This window comes from Carassius auratus, unplaced genomic scaffold, assembly GCF_003368295.1.
Source record: "Carassius auratus strain Wakin unplaced genomic scaffold, ASM336829v1 scaf_tig00215912, whole genome shotgun sequence".
NCBI classification, from domain to species: domain Eukaryota; kingdom Metazoa; phylum Chordata; class Actinopteri; order Cypriniformes; family Cyprinidae; genus Carassius; species Carassius auratus.
Window position 1 is genome coordinate 390,350 of NW_020528306.1, and position 16,776 is coordinate 407,125.

Consider the following 16,776-nt stretch of genomic DNA (forward strand, 5'->3'; position numbering starts at 1 on the left):
CAATCTTAGGTCATTCGTGTTGGGTCCACTGGGTCATGTTATCATTCAAAGCCTTGAAGGTGTCTCACAACCTGTTTAGTTCTTTGTCTTATGGGTGAGCTACGCAGTTGTGCCATGTTTTTGTGTTCAGAATTTGTGTAAAAATTCTGTAAACATTTACTTCAACTCATGTCCCTCCAAACCTAAATAACTCAATTAAAGCTCAATTAAAACAAAATTGGACCCTATCGACTTTCATTATTTGGGAGTCATTTTTCATAATATCTTCTTTTTTCTTTAGTGTTGCACAGAAGTCCGTGTGTAAATAGTGACAGAATACGTATTTACTGTCCTGTTAAATTGCTTTTTGTTCAGGGCAAACATGGATCCTTTATATGTAAATTAGCTAATTATATTGCAGTGTAGACAAGCACATTTTTGCCATTTTAAACAGCTGTTTCAGGTGTCTTTATTTTAATTTACTGAATGCATTTGCATACTTAACTGATTTGCGTAATTCCTTTAGTGAATCAGGCTCTAAAACAACACAGACAGCGAGTGCAAATAAATAGCATCGTCATTCTTTTGCACAATTAATTTTTTGTTAATTCCAACCATAATGTTTTTTTAGATAAACACCCTAATGCTTTCGCATAGCTAATATAAATAATTTTAAACAAAATTCTTTAATGTTCTAACATCTCTATAAATGTACAAGGCAGCAATAAATAGGGTAGAGGCCGTAACTATTGCAAGCACTACCTAGTTTCCAGAGATTTGCTGGTGGCATTTACGCTGTGAAAAGTTTACTCCCACTCTTTCATGTGAGGATGAAAATCACTCATCTTTAAATACAGCCGCCACTAAAACCATTTCATCTAAAACATTTCAGAACATAATGTCAGCCCACTCCATATATCTGAAGCTCATTACAGGGGAAAAAAGGTTTGCAGTAATTAATTACCCTGCTAATTGGGCCCTCAGCAGTATTATTGTCTGTGTCTGTGCAGCTTATTTAGAGTACAAATGAGACCTGCCGCATGATTGTTTCTCTAGCTTTAGGAGGCTCGTACGCTGTGCTATTAGCACAATGACTATCATTCAGTTCACTGACACTGAGAGTTCAGTCTGGTACTGAAAAGTTTTATGAGAGAGTTTATTTTGATATATTTATATCTTTATATCTCTCGCTCTGTCTTTCATTCCACCTTTGCATGTGTGTGTGGGTCTGTGTTCTTGTGTCTTTGTCTGCCAAACCTATTTTTAATATAGAAAACCACATATACTTGAGAAACTGTGCTCTGATTCCAACTAGTTACATCAAGCTAAAAAAAAAAAAAAAAAAAAAAAAAATCCTGGAAACACACACACATTTTTTTCTTTTACAGTGGGTATAGAAAATACACACACACACTTTTAAAATGATCACATTTTGTTGAAATGAAGACGGATAAAGTTTTTGTTTTTTTCTAGCTGAATTTAGTGCAATTTTATAACATCCAAGTCCATAATAACCAAGTCAAAAGATAATACGAAAAGTTGGAAAAATGACTAATCACCTTCTCAATGGCACACCTGTGATCTGTGTGTCAGCTGTGGTCATTTTGATTTGCTCAGCATGAAAGAAGCTTTCCTGAAGCATTTCAGTCCTTGATAGTGCAACTAAAGCAAACAGTCAAAAGTTCCCCAGAATAAAGTTGTGCAGGCACGACAGGAGATTTTTTTGTTTGTTTGTTTTGATTTTGAAGGTCATTATCAATGTTTAGAAGCACAGTGACGTCTATTTTTAAGAAGTGGATGGTATTTGGTATAACACAGACCCTCCCTGGATCGGGACATCCCTCCAAACTGGATGAAACAGCCAGGAGGAAACTGCTCAGAGAGGCGACAAAGAGGCCTACAGCAACTCAGAAGCAGCTGCAGGATTTTATGACATGGAGTGCTCATTGTGTGCATGTGATAACAATATCACAAAACCTCCTTCAATGTTGCTTGTATGGAAGGGTTGCAAAAAAATAAAAATAAAAAACTCCCCTAGAAAGGCCACATGCAGTCACAACTGAGCTTTGCCAAAACACACCTTGAAGATTCTGAGGCATATGAAACTAAAATTGAATTATTTGGCCTCAACAACAAACCCTATGTCTGGTGGAAATCCAATACAGCTCACCATCCAAATAACAGCATCCTCCAGTAAAGCATGGAGGTGGTATTATCCTGTGCTGGGGTGTTTATCAAAAAAAAACAATGCGGCAAAATATCGTCAAATTCTTGAGGAAAATCTGCTGCCCTCTGCCAGACTGTAAAAAAGAAAAAGAAAAAACAATTTGCTGAGTCAACTGAGTAAAAAAAAAAAAAAAAAATATATATATATATATATATAAAAGAGTTGAAATATCAAAATCTCAATATCAAGATCTATCAAAATTATTATTGTTTTACAGTGCAGACAGTATTGTTATTATTATTATTATAATTTTTTTTTTTTTTTTTTTTTTTACATGTTGGTATATCTTTCTTGGTTTCTTGGTATAACTTGGATGTTATAAGTTTCAATGAGTAAATACAGCTGGATAAAACAAAAACAAAATGTGATTATTGTAAAGAGGGTGATTCTTTTCTATACCCACTGTGTGTGTGTATATATATATATATATATATATATATATATATATATATATATATATATATATATATATATATATACACACACACACACAGCAAGCATGGCAGATCTTCAGAACATCTCTAGTGGTAAAGCAGAGCTGCGGCCTGAAGCCATCACTGATATTGGTGTGCAAATGTAATATTTTAAGCCGTTCTTGAAACATTTTAACAATGCTGTACTGTTAAATTACATTAATTGGTCTTTTTAAAAGTAACATAAACCTTCACTATAAATGAAATATTAATCCATAGTTTTGAACTTCCATAAACTATTTTTGTACTATTGTGCAGTAAAGTACACTTTTTGTAATGTCCACTTTTCGTTTTCCTGTAGTTAATAGCTATTTATGTTGTTCTGGATTGTTTTGTTTAAATAAATTTGCATTTGGTTTCAGTTTCCATCTCCCTGGTGCCTTGTTGTTTTAAAATTGAATTTTAGCTCAAAACTGAACAATTAAAAAGTATAAAAAAGTAAAAGTAAAGTGTTTTAATTTCTTCCTTTCCCAAAATACAGTAACATAATTTATTGATAAGTTTAGGTTTTATTTCCTTAAGCTTGAGGATAGATTTGAACAACTCTTTCAGATGAGGCCTCCAGCAGAGCTTGGCACCAGTGTCCTGTGTTTGTTTAGGACTCAGATGGCACTGACACAAGGGAGGCTGTTGCTTCTCCGGCGCTTCTGCAACTCTCAGCAATCCCAGACCGCTGAGAGGGGAAACTAGGACAACAGTCTCAATGGCCTCTAGGAAAGTGTTTTGTGAGTGTGTATCTGTTGTGTATGTGGGTGTGCCTCGAAAACACTGAGAAAAGAATCAGGGCGGAAAGAGAGAGGGGAAGTTTTGTGAATAAAACAAATCACAAAGCAAACACTGTATAAAACAACTCTGCGTTAAGCTTACGGGCAGCTTGAGTTCTTCCTCTCTGCTTTCCTCTTCTCCCTGTGTTTTCTTTCTTCTCTCTCTCTCACTTCCCGCCCCACGCGCCAGTCCCCAACTGTTGCCGTCTCCGGCGGCTTGTCTGTGGGTTGGCACGTTGTTGGGGTTCTGCCCACTGGCGCTGAGGATCCGGTGTACACCACATGGCACCAACGTGTTCTCAGAAGCCCTGTTCCGCTTGGCCTTTCCCTCTATCACACACAGCAGGATGCAACTGCTTCACTTTGTTTGCACAAACAGACACATTTATTTATTATCAATATTTAAATATAAATGAAAACTGACAGATTTGTCTGTTTTAGTGCTAGTTTTAATGAGTGTTCTAAAGTTTGACCATTTTAAACGGATTATCGGTAGCATCTAACAGTCAAATGTGTCCTATAATCTGTAATAACAAATTATTAAACTTTAAACAACTAAATATAAAAAATAATCTTTTAGTTGTGCTTTGATTTTTGGTTGCTAGTTTTTATCTAGTTTTTAGACTAAGACCATTTAAATTATTAACAGCTTCTGTCAATCCATGTCTCACGTTCTTTGCACGAATGAGCATGTTTATTAAAAAAGATATGCAACCAAATTATATACTAAAGTTAGCTAGTGCATTTAACTTCGAAAATGTTAATCTTAATAAAAGCTTTCAACAATACTCTTTTTTTTCTTTCAGTGCACATATTAAAAAGAATTAATATAAACAAAAACAAATAGGTACATTGACCAAATATAATTTAAATATTTGTTTTTAGTAGCTATATTTATCAAGACTTTAAAGCTTTCACTGTTTTAAACTCTGATTATAGTTTTTACCAGTTCTTGTCTAACCAACAGAATTACATGATTTTGTTTTATTTGCTCAAACATAACAACCTTCACATTTTATTATATTTAACTAGCATCATTCAACTGTTTCAGTTTTTCTGTGCAAACAAAATATCCAACTTTATGTTGTTTATTTGTTAACAAACTTCACTTAAAAAAAAAATAGTTAGTTTTAGTATTCAGAACTTTATCAACAACCTCTAAACAGACAAATTATATATCAGCAAATAACAAACCACAAGGCACAGAAGACTTATACTTAAGTGGCACTTGAGTAAATACAAAGTTTTTTTTTATTATTATTATTATTATTATTATTTATTTATTTATTTATTTCGAAAAGAAGAGGTGCCACTCCTCCTTTTACCAGTCTCAATGCTTAGCCACTGTTTCCACATTCAGGTTGTGTAGCCTGCCATGGTTGCTCGGTGGCATACAGACTCCTTTGGTGCCTGGTTCCTCCCTGTTTGACTTTGGGCTTCACAGCTCTGGCTCTTTGTTTACTCTTGACAAGAGGAGCGGGGCACTGACCTGGAAAAAAGTGGCCAGGACGGGTTGTCTTGTAAAGGGAGGAGGGAGCTGGGAAGGATGGGGTGATATTGTGGATGATGTATAGACTCATCCTGAGAGTTTTCGTCCTAGTCAACAGCTGCTGAGACTATAGCTCCACCACACTCTTGCTGTCTCTCTCCAGCAGTCTGTTTTTCTCAACATGCCTTTTCCTATCAGGTTGTCTGTCTTTTCTGAAAGTTTAATTTACACCTATCAAGACCTCACAAAAGATCACTTCAGAGTTGTGGGCTATTCAAAACTTAATTTAAGATGGCAATTTAAAGGAATAGTTCACCCAAAAATGAAAATTTGCAGAGAACATGTTGACCCTAAAGGTAGGGGTGTAACGATTCATTCGTTTTCTCGATGCATCGATTACAAACCCTGTCGATTCATATGCATCGATCTTGAAACATGATTTTTGAATCGTGAATCGCCGATCTTGGACAGTAGGCTAATCGATTGAAAATGCTAGGAATAGAATGAATCGCGATTTCTATAGCGATTCAATGCTTTCAAAATGTATACACATTAAATTACTACACGCACGAATTAATGGAGACCTTGAAGAGTGTTCGTGAATCGTGCCTCTTATCTGTCCTTCACGCGCTCCACTGTTTACCGCCTGATGAGACTGTCACAGGATTGCACTCGCGCTCCGTTTGTCTCTGACGCAGCTGACGTGTGATCTATACGATCTATGTGATCTGGACTCGTGGCCAGTAATGCTAACGTGAAGTAGTTTTATTTTTCTGTAGTTTGTCAATGGCTCTCTGCATCTTACCGACGGAGTTACCCGAGCCGTCGACAGCTGTATTTATTGAATGGACGGAGCAGAAATGTAAGTGTCTAAATCATACGCACAGATCAATTGGATGATTAATGTTTTTAAACAATGCGGATGAACCGAATATACGAAGGAAACTTTTAAAATTAACCACAGCATTAACAACGACCTTGAAATAAGAGCGCGAGATTGATCTGCGTTCGTTTCATTAGCAAACAGACATCTGGCACGTTTTCTCTCAGAATCATTCGCTGATGGAGAGGAAAAGTTAAATAGAGATTAAGACGTTTTCACACTGAAAGAGAAGCAATCTCGCTCTCATAGACGTGCCAGGCTATATCTGCAGCTAAACTGAATAAAAGCAGAATGAACTGATGAAACTATTTAAAAAAAAAACACAAACAATTTATGAATGATGCAGTGCTAATTGACATTTATTACAGTACAGAAACTATAAAAGTATATTTTCTACCTTATTCTGTGCAGAAAATTTAAATAATTGCTAATTAAATGTAGCCTAGTATATAAAACAATCATAAAATAGCCATTAGGAAAAAAATATCGATTACAAATGATTCATTATTGTCCAGGAGTGTATTTCATTTAATACAGCTAATTAAAAGTAATTAAAAAAGAAGATAATTCCTTGTAAAAAAAATAATAATAATAATAATAATAATAATTATTATTATTATTATTATTATTATTATTATTATATAGGCTACATACAGTAAAATGATTGTATTTGACATTTCTGTCACTTCTGAAATTATGGCTACACCCCTGGTGTGACAAAATGTTAGCTCATACATAATACTCTTTAAGCTCTTTTTTAAAAACTTGGCTTACATAAATTTTTACGTATGCCATGTCGCATCATTAAACTAGCATTTAACAATGGACAAAAGTTTTTTGTTTTTTTTTCTAACCTATGGTTTTCTAACCATAAATGCTACTGTAATTTGCCCCCTGACTAAGCATTTAAAGAATTTAGTAGAAGCATTTAAATAATCCTGTGAATGCACTTAAAGAATGCAGAATTGAATTGTTATAATCGAATCGAATCGGATTTAATTGTGAATCGAATAAAATTGAATCATTCCAAATTTGCAAAAATCGTTCTTGAATCAAAACGAAAACCTATGAATCGTAATTGAATCGAATTGCTGCCTTGCCAAAGATTCACAGCCCTACCCTCAGTCCATCTGAAATGCAGATGAGTTTATTTCTTCATTGGAACAGATTTGGGTAAATTTAGCATTACATCACTTGCTTTGTATTGGATTTGTTTCAAACAAATGCAGTAATTCTACATTTATCCAAATCTGTTCCAGTGAAGAAACAAATTCATCAGTATCTTGGATGGCTTGAAGGTGAGTACATTTTTAGCAAATTTTAATTTTTTGGGCTGACTTTTCCTTTAATTCCAGTTAAATTTTTGAATAAAAAAAGAACTGAGGTAAACAGGATGCAGAAAAGCATCTTTCAAAGCAATTCTTTGAAATTAAGCTCCTATAACTGCTGTAAGTGTATTTTTATATATATTTGATTATTCTGTACAGAAAATAAAGGCAATGATGTATGCATTTTTTAATTAAATTGAGCATTTACAAAGCAGAACACTTCATGGCTATATTATTTTATATTCTATTCTATTCTATTCTATTCTATTCTATTAAGGTTTTGGTGGCTGTGAAGGGAAAAAAAGTTATTTTTTAAATAGTAATAAGTAGTAATATGGTAAATATGAAAATGTATTCTAAAAATATAAATATGTCTTCCACATCTATATATATATTTGTTTTTCAGCTCAGTAAATTCCACTTCCTGTCACTGCAGTTGTAATTCAACATTCTGTGGCAAATGTATTAATTGTGTAATAACTATAGTTGTTTTAACTATTTTCAGAAAGGTAACTGCTTACTCTCTACAGAGCACATTGAAGTTTATTTAGCTTGTTCAAGGCATTTTTGCGAGGTCTTGTCTCATCTTTATTGTCCCATGGGGGGGGGGGGTGTTTTTTTTATACCCTTTTTGGAGGCTGAAGATTCTTCTCCACTTGCATAGGGCTCTAATGAGATGGAGTGAGAGCCCAAGCAAGCTTTAATTATGCCAAGTATGCACAGAGCAGGGCAAAAAAAGGAAACACACCAAACGGTCCATACATTAACTTGATCTCACCTCAATGCACACTCTCCTCTCTGTGCTTTTTTTTTTTTTTTTTCATGTAGGTTGCACAAACAACAGATGGCTTCGACGCCAACCTGTGAAAGGACAGCATATTCAAATCCAAGGTCACACACTATTCTTGCTTCACCCGAGCTGCCACAATTGCCAAATGTAAGTCAAAACATGTACATTTTAACATGCTCATTGCAAGTTTTTCCCCAGTTTTTTCACATGCAGTCATTGAGTGTGTTTGCCCAGTTTGCTTCAGTCCATCCCTCATTAGGGTTCTGCTCAGGTCTTTGATCACAAACTCCTTCAAAACATGTTCCGTCCTTTAAAGTGAAGTATCTAAACCAAATGCAAATACTTTTTTTTTTGATGTATGAAGTCCCCCCGGCAAGCTTGCATTTGAAAATTTGTAGATAATCTCCGGTTCTCCCGAAGGAATTTGGTTTATGATTATTCATAAATGCAACTTTGCGTGTTAGTAGTTTCTGATTTCATTTGGTTAAATCAACCTGGTCCCTGTAGACAGTTTGGATACCTCCAAGCCATTAATCAAAGATGGAGAAAACATCCAAAAAATTTAAAACTTTTAGTTATGGGGATTCTTGGTTATGAAATATGACCAAGAAATATGTAGTGTGGATGGTGAAAATAGGCTGTGGCTAATGAACTTGTTTTGGTGGGTCATTGTTATTCAGTGTTATATGTCACCAGTGAACATAATTTTTCCTTTTATATGCACTGTTACAACAAAACGCCTTTCACTCATTAATTAATGATTATATATTTTTAAATATATAATAATGTCTTAGCCCATACTGTATATTAAAACATTTCTTTATGAAAGTTTTCTTTCACCTTTATAAATGGATATGTTTCTCTTTATAGAAAAAATTTGTTTCTTTTTAAAACGTGTGAATGTCTCACAAGATTACTAATACAGTTTGTTGGACAGCCCAGCAATTTGGGGCAATATTGAGCATTATAGACCATAACCAGATTCAGTTAATAATTTTATCAGTTAGTTATTAATTTGACAAATAATAATATATATATATATATATATATATATATATATATATATATATATATATATATATATATATATATATATATATAGACTTCTTCCACTCAAACAACTTTCCTTTTCTGCTGATGTCACTTAGAAAGGAATCAGACTGTAAAGTTTGGTGTAAGTGTTCTTGAAGTGGAGATTTCATAAGAAGAAGTGCATAAGACAATGAGAATGAGATAAAGCACATTTTGAGAAATTGTGCTTTAAAAGATATGTATTGTAAATTAAATCTACATGTGCACATAGATAAAGTGCAATAAAGTAAACAATTAAAAATTTACTTTTGATTTTATTTGTACTTTTTTCACAACAAAATTTACCAGTGACCAAAAAAAAAAAAAAAGCAGGAAAACAATGTTTTTGTCTGTCACAGTGTTGTATTGTTTTCATAGCAGTAAAACTACATCTTCTACGCCCTGTAATGGTTATGATATTCAGAAAAGACGTTGTAATCCGCTGTGGCTGGTTTTCCCTGGCCAATTCCAGCACGCTTCTGCCTGTTGATCAAGTTCAATGAGAGCCGCAGTTTTAGTATGTGGAACATCATTCCCCTCTGCCACCTCCCCAGCGTGGAGTCTTAAAATGTGTGTCTGCACTGTTTCGAAGTCCTTGACGCTAATAAAACATGGCAGTGCCATCAACAAAGGCTGTTTTGTCTGTCAGTCAAAGTGGCCCCCACTGTAATTGTCTATGACAAAAACAGATTCTACAGAATTAGCCAGTGAATTATGTGGTGGGAAGTAAACAGTTTGTTATTTATCATACTCAGGGTTGGAGGTAGATGGCCCTTTGTCAGGTCCTGATTGGAAAAATATCTCCTGCATCTATATATATATATATATATATATATATATATATATATATATATATATATATATATATATATATATATATATATATATATATATATATAAGCTTTAAGAAAAAAAAAAAAAAAAACAGGCTCCATGCATAGTAATAGCATTCATCAATATTCATACCCTCAAGTCAGAACTATGAATACAAATGGTCTGTAGTGGTAATAACTGCCGGGTAACAGTAGCGGCGGCATCCAGAATGTCGGACTCATCAAGTCACGCCACACTAGCTGCACTCTTTCAGGGCTTTTGCCGAATTATTGCTATTTATTACTGCGAAAAATGGAACCATAATGAGTGTGGGCTGGGGAGGCTGAGGGAAAAAGTCATGCTTGAAAATGTCAACTAAACAGCTCCTGATTGTTTTCAAGTACTCCCTGTTCTGAAGCACACGCAATTTGGCTTGCCACCGACTGGCCCAAGAGCTGGGCTGCCATGTCTGAAGACGATGGCTAGCACACAGGTGCTTGCATGCTTAAAAGAGGGCAGCGATTCAACAAATTTGTGTGTGCGCGTCTGTGAAATACTACAGTGGCCTTTTCATTGTACTGTAGGTACGGATCATGCATAAATGAATGCTTCTAGACATAATTTTAACCCTGAGATGCACTTTTAACTGGTTCATTGTTATCATGGTTTGAACTCATATAATCATTATTATATCACTACATTTTGTGACAGAAGCATTTATGCAACGTGATCCTGAAGCTGATCAACTTGAAAGACTGTTTGCCAGAGTGCTTCACTCTGATCCAAGACACCACGGATACCCATAAGCATAGTTTCCTTTTTTTTTTTTTTTTTTTTTTTGCTTTCATCCTCTCGTTTTCTCTCTCTCCTCTCTGTAGTCATCCTGAGGGAGCAATTCTCCAGAGGTTGTGAATGTGAATGTTTCATGGGCTCAGGTTTAGCTTAATTTATGTGCGAGAGAGTAAAATAAACATTTTGCCCCGGAGGTAGGAGGAGAGGAGAACAATGAGTCATTGTTTATCTCTGCCAGAACCCAGCTTTTCTTTATGATGTGCTTATTTATTTATGTATTTATTTGTGCAGAGCGGGAGTGGATGGTGGTTATCTAATATTAATGAAATGCATTCCCTTGATGCTTTAGTGCTTTTTGAGTGCTGTGTATTTCTCCGCTTCTCGTCTTCTCTCTTCTCCTCTCACCGCGCCTTTGAGAATGCCGCAATATTATTTTGGCATTGGGAGTGAGGGCAGCTTGTTTATTATTTTCATTATTATTGGATTTACACGGCCCTCGCCCTAGTGTTGCCTCGAAAAGAATGGGGTGGGCTCAGGAGTAATATGGCAGAGTCTGGTAGCAGGTTCTGGAGGAATGACTACGAGGAAGACGGAGTCTCATTGGGTGCTGGTTTTAATGTGCTGCTTTATTGTAATAAGGCCATGTTTAATAGATGCCTTTAAAATGATGCCTATTTCACTTTCAGTCAAGTCCCTTACATCCTTCTTACACACCTTCTGATGCTGAAGATTACCCTCTAGCGCCCAAAGACATTTTTATGTAATTATTATGGGCTTTCATATACTTATATGTGCCTGGATCCTCAAAACGTCAGATAAGTTGCATTTTATATGGTGTTCAAATATTAATGCACATATATATTTAGCTTGTCTCTCTGAATAAACTGTTAGGAAATAGGTCGTTTTTATATACATATATTGTTGTGTCATTGTTGATAAGGCTTCCCAAGGACAAATACAGTAGGTCAGGCAATTTGTTTGTGGGGGAATTGATGCATAATGTAGGTTTTAGTTGTGAGTATATAGGACTGTGGGATATAAAAGCACTCTGGTTTAAATGTAGTTATACTGCTGATAAATGAAAGACATAATTAGGGCTGTTTATGTTATGGCTGTTATATCTCTTTCTCTCCTAGAGGAGCAGGCTTTGAGGAAGGAGAGACTGTGTGTGAAGTTGGTCCCCAGGCACGGTGTTGATACAGCTATATGGAATGTGGTTATACAGGGGAAATCAAAGCACAGCCTCACTAATTATACATTTATAGGGTAAGATATCATATATTTGGCTCAACTGAGTGAGTTGTTATGACAAGCATGACATGATTTGCTTTTTTTTGTGTGTGTGTGTGTGTATGTGTGTGCGTGTGTGTGTGTGTGTATTTAATGCAGATGGTTTGGTCAATATTCCCTGTGAGGGTAAAGCAGTATCAAAGTAAATATCCTTGAGCCATGCTTATGGGGTCATATGATGCGATTTAAATGTTTCCTTTCTCTTTGGAATGTTTCAAGCTCTTGGTGCATAAAGAAGATCTGTAAAGTTGTAAAGACTAAAGTCTCAAATCAAAAGAGATATTCTTTATAAAAGTTAAAACTCGTCCACACACCCCTTAAATGGATACGTTCTAACACGCCCCCACATCTCTATGTTACTATGTGGGAAATTTGCATAACGCCACCCAGATGTTCACGCAAAGAAAGAAGGTTTACTTCTCATTGTAGTATTATTGTTGACGCTGCTACCATGTCGTATATATGCTGTGTGTTTCACTGTGAAAGCAAAGCTACTTTGTTTGGCCTTCCAAAAGAGGACACGAATAGAAGTCATGTTAATATCATATTTATAATGGGTTTTATGTATATGTCTTGTCGCTCCGGCCGGACAGGGCATAACAATATGTTAAGGGGTGTAACATTTCTGTCACATGCTTGAGGTATTCGGAGTGAAGCCCTCTGGCAAACAGTCTTTCAAGTTGATAAAAAAAAAACAAATAATGTTATTTTTAGCAGCATCATATGACCCCTTTAAACAGAAGCGGATTGTTCCCTGTCAAGGGAACTTCGAACTGCGTCCTCTGAAGGGACACTATGGGGAACACCTCGTCGTGACCCGTGTTTGAAGCATACTTTGAAAAACCCCAAAATGTTGGCCAGCGACACCCTCTGGGGAGGAAGATGCGTTGTCATTAACCCCTTCTGACACTGAAGTTAGTGCTCTGCTGGGTTCTACACAGAAAGAGCAGGAGATGTATGAGAGTGACTGAGGCTGAGCCTTCTCAATCCTTCAAGGAATGGAAGAGGCCGTTTTCCTCTCGCATCCATCGGTTTCAGCATACGAGTAGTGCTAAAATCGAGGGCATGCACGAAAACGGCTATGAGAGGAATGCCCCCTGTAGAAGAGACGCTGGCTAGCTATCTCTCTGTGGGTGAAACGTCCTCTCTTAAATCTCCCTCTTTGCCATCTAAGCCCCTCCAGGATACATCCTGCTTAAATGGCAAATCATACGCGGCAGCAGGCCAGGCTGTGGCTTCGTTGCACACAATGGCAGTGCTTCAGGCTTACCAGGCTGACCTGCTGAAGGACCTGGATACAGGTGAGGGCCTTTCACCTGACCAGGTAGCCGAGGATGTGATTCAGACGAGGCAGTGTCCTCGCTCGGATCAGAGCAATACCTAGTAGCTCCGGATGTTTTTTACCTCTGTTTTAACTTCTGTTTTTATCCACCCTTGCCTAATTCCCCTGTAGCCACCAGCTCTCCACCTGATCGAGGTTAAGTGGAAAGTTTCTCACATAACAGTCTCCTTTCCTGGACCTATGATGTTTTGGTTGGTTCTATGCTAAGCATAGTAACCGCCTTACTGACGGTCCGGACCAGAAGGGGGCACCCCGCAAGCGGGACTCCAGTAGCAGGAGGGTGGGTGAGTACATAACCCTTGCTTTACCTGCTTATGGGTGTTATGTTGCTGGTGATTATATGTCTACTAACAACTCTGTGAGTTTCCTTTTACAGAGCCTGGCTGATCATCAGAATTGTTCTTAGCCGTATCCCTTTAAAGGAATCTTTTGTGATTGCAAGCCTTCAGCTCTACCCCAGGCTGAGGCCCCACAGGTAAGTTGGGTATGTAGCTTAGGCCTTTGGCCATAAGGGATAATGTCACGGACAGCCGTCGAACCATCCCAGGGGCGACTCCGGTGAGTTGGTAGAGTTGGTACTTAGTGTTTGCCATGTTTCTGGCCTGCACTCCCCTCAGCATGGCAGCGTGGGTATACTGTTCCCCATAGTGTCCCTTCAGAGGACGCAGTTCGAAGTTCCCTTGACAGGGAACGTCTCAGGTTACGAATGTAACCGTGGTTCCCTGAGAGGGAACGAGACACTGCGTCCTCTAGCTCCCTGCCATGCTGAACCGAAATTACCCGGAACATTTGTACCAGGAACTTTTTTTACCAGGAACTTTTTCCCCCCAGACCTGTTGCTTTCTGCATTTCCACCGCGGTGTGAAGTACTGGGTAGATTAGGCAAATAGACTGGTGACATAGGTCTGCACGCGTTTCTCAATACAAAGTACCGCTGATTAAAAAAACAAAAAAAAAAAGTACGCTGATTTTGGACGTGCATCATCGGTAGTTAGTTCAGACTTTGTGCATTCGTCTTGGGAGTGTGATGTCCTTGACTATGCAAGTCAGGTAAATCTATAAACAGCAGCATACTTGATAACTTCAGTCAGCTCGTCTTGGCTACTGCAATTTTCCTTACTGTATATTTACAATAAAATGAAATAGGATATCAAATACTACTGCCTCCTTTGGTTTTCATTTAAGCATATTAAAAGCTGCAGAAATGTACTTAGTTCAGGGATATATGTGTATATGCAGCCATTACAATGAAACGAAATATTATATAAATTTGCCTTTTTTATTTTCATTTTAACATATAGATAAATTGAAAACAGAACAAAGAAAACCTGTTAGATTTACCCCGCAGCTGAATTATATTTTATGTTTAACCACTAAAGACACATCAGAGCCAGCGGCACATATCAGAAGGACTATCCGAGGTGAGGGCTGCTTCTCGTCGGATAGATGATCACTGAGCTCCCGCTGATCGAGTGGAGCTCACCGTCTCTGAGATCGGCGAAACACATTTTTAAATAGGCGCTGTATTTATAAATAAACAACAGATCTGAGTTTTAAACAACTACATTCTCGCCTGAAATACTTTTAAAATTACATTTCATGACACAATAACAGTAATATTTTGAAAATGTTGATCCGAATAAATGGTGGTTGAACTCAACCAATGCTGCGTGAACTCAACCAATCAGCATGTTTAGCGCCAAAGTCCCGCCCCCGAAAGTTCCGGAACTTTGAAAAAGTACCACCTCGCCAGCAGGGACTTTCTGAGGGGCATTTTTTTACCCGGAACTTTATTTAGTTCCTAGTTCCTGCGGTGGAAACACACCAAGTACCATGCCAGAGACCCTAGTTCCTGGGTAAAGTTCCTGCGGTGGAAACGCGGCTATAGTGTCCCTTCAGAGGACGCAGTGTCTCGTTCCCTCTCAGGGAACCACGGTTACATTCGTAACCTGAGACGTTCTTCTGGTCTGTGTGTGTGTTTTTTGACCAGTTCCTTTTTCCCTCTAGCACCTCAGTGCTAGCGGCCTGCTAAAGGCATTATGAGTGCTTGCTTTACTGGTGCTGCTCTTCCAACAGCGTTTAAAGCCACCCCCATATGTCTTACATTATTTTGCTTCATACCATAGAGTCTTTTGTAACATTATAAATATACTTTTGATCAATTTTATGTGCCCTTTCTGAAATAATAATAATATATATATATATATATATATATATATATATATATATATATATATATATATAATTAAAGGGGGGGTGAAATGCTCGTTTTCACTCAATATCCTGTTAATCTTGAGTACCTATAGAGTAGTACTGCATCCTTCATAACTCCAAAAAGTCTTTAGTTTTATTATATTCATAAGAGAAAGATAGTCTGTACCGATTTTTCCCGGAGAAACACGAGATGCGTGACGTGTGGGCGGAGCTAAAGAATCACGAGCGCCAGTAGGATTTTGTGTTGAGCGCGTTTGGAAGCTTTGACAGAGATCCAGAGGCTGAAATTTAACAAGAGCAGCATCAGCAAAGGCTTCTCTATGTGGTATGTACAGAAACTGTATATATTTGCTTAGCGGTTTTGGAAAATGACTAAGTTCCACTTTGTCGTCTTTTTTATTTTATTTATTTTTTTAAGCTGTACATGTGGAAAGTGCAGTTTAATAACAACATCGCATGTTGTTTACTTGATGTGCTTACGCGCTGATTGCTAAGTTAACTACACAGAGATATTTGAAGCAGTTTTACTCACCGCATGCGGTTCCAACACACGATCGTGACCCTTTTTCGTTGGGATTGCATTATCCTTAAGAAATAAACGATGTGCAAATCCAGCGTCAACCTGGGCCTTGTTTGTAAAACAGGCATCTTCGAAATGCAGGGAACAAACACAAACACTTGCACAACTCCGTTGATGCTCTGTAAAAATAAACTCCATCCACTGGTCCCTTAATGCTGTTTCTCTTTTGGTAATCTGTGCAGGGTTGTCTTGCCCTGGCAACCAAAAACACACTCCTTTTGTGACATTTCGCAACGCTCTCGCTGTGATCAGTGATTGTCTGTGCACAGCCTCTCTCTAATCTGCTATACGGGAGCCCGCGCTCTTCCGGCAGACGCGCCCTTAGCACCCATACAAGGAAATTCCGCTCCATCTAACGTCACACAGAGCCATACTCGAAAAAAACTTTCCGAAACTTGTGACAAACCGGAAGGAGTATTTTTGGAACAGAAATACTCCTTCAAGCGTACAACTTAATTTTTGAAACTTTGTCCATGTTTAGCATGGGAATCCAACTCTTTAACAGTGTAAAAAACTCAGTATGCATGAAATAGCATTTCACCCCCCCTTTAAATAAAATAGAAAATCTAACTAACCCCAAACTTTTAGACAATAGCGTATACATAAATGTTCACAATAATGAAACGAGCTGTTTTTGTCCACAGTGAGCTAAATGGTTTGGGGATTTAGTATCAGCTGGGAAAAGCCACAGGATACAGGATACAGCACACAAAACCTCCTCTACCTCTTTGACTGATATTG

The 16,776-nt window shown here is 37.3% G+C and overlaps 1 pseudogene; it reads left to right on the forward strand.

Annotated features, from left to right (window-relative positions):
* The first annotated feature begins 2,705 nt into the window (after positions 1-2,705).
* LOC113096357 (multivesicular body subunit 12B-like) lies at positions 2,706-16,767 on the forward strand (annotated as a pseudogene).
* The last annotated feature ends 9 nt before the right edge of the window (positions 16,768-16,776 follow it).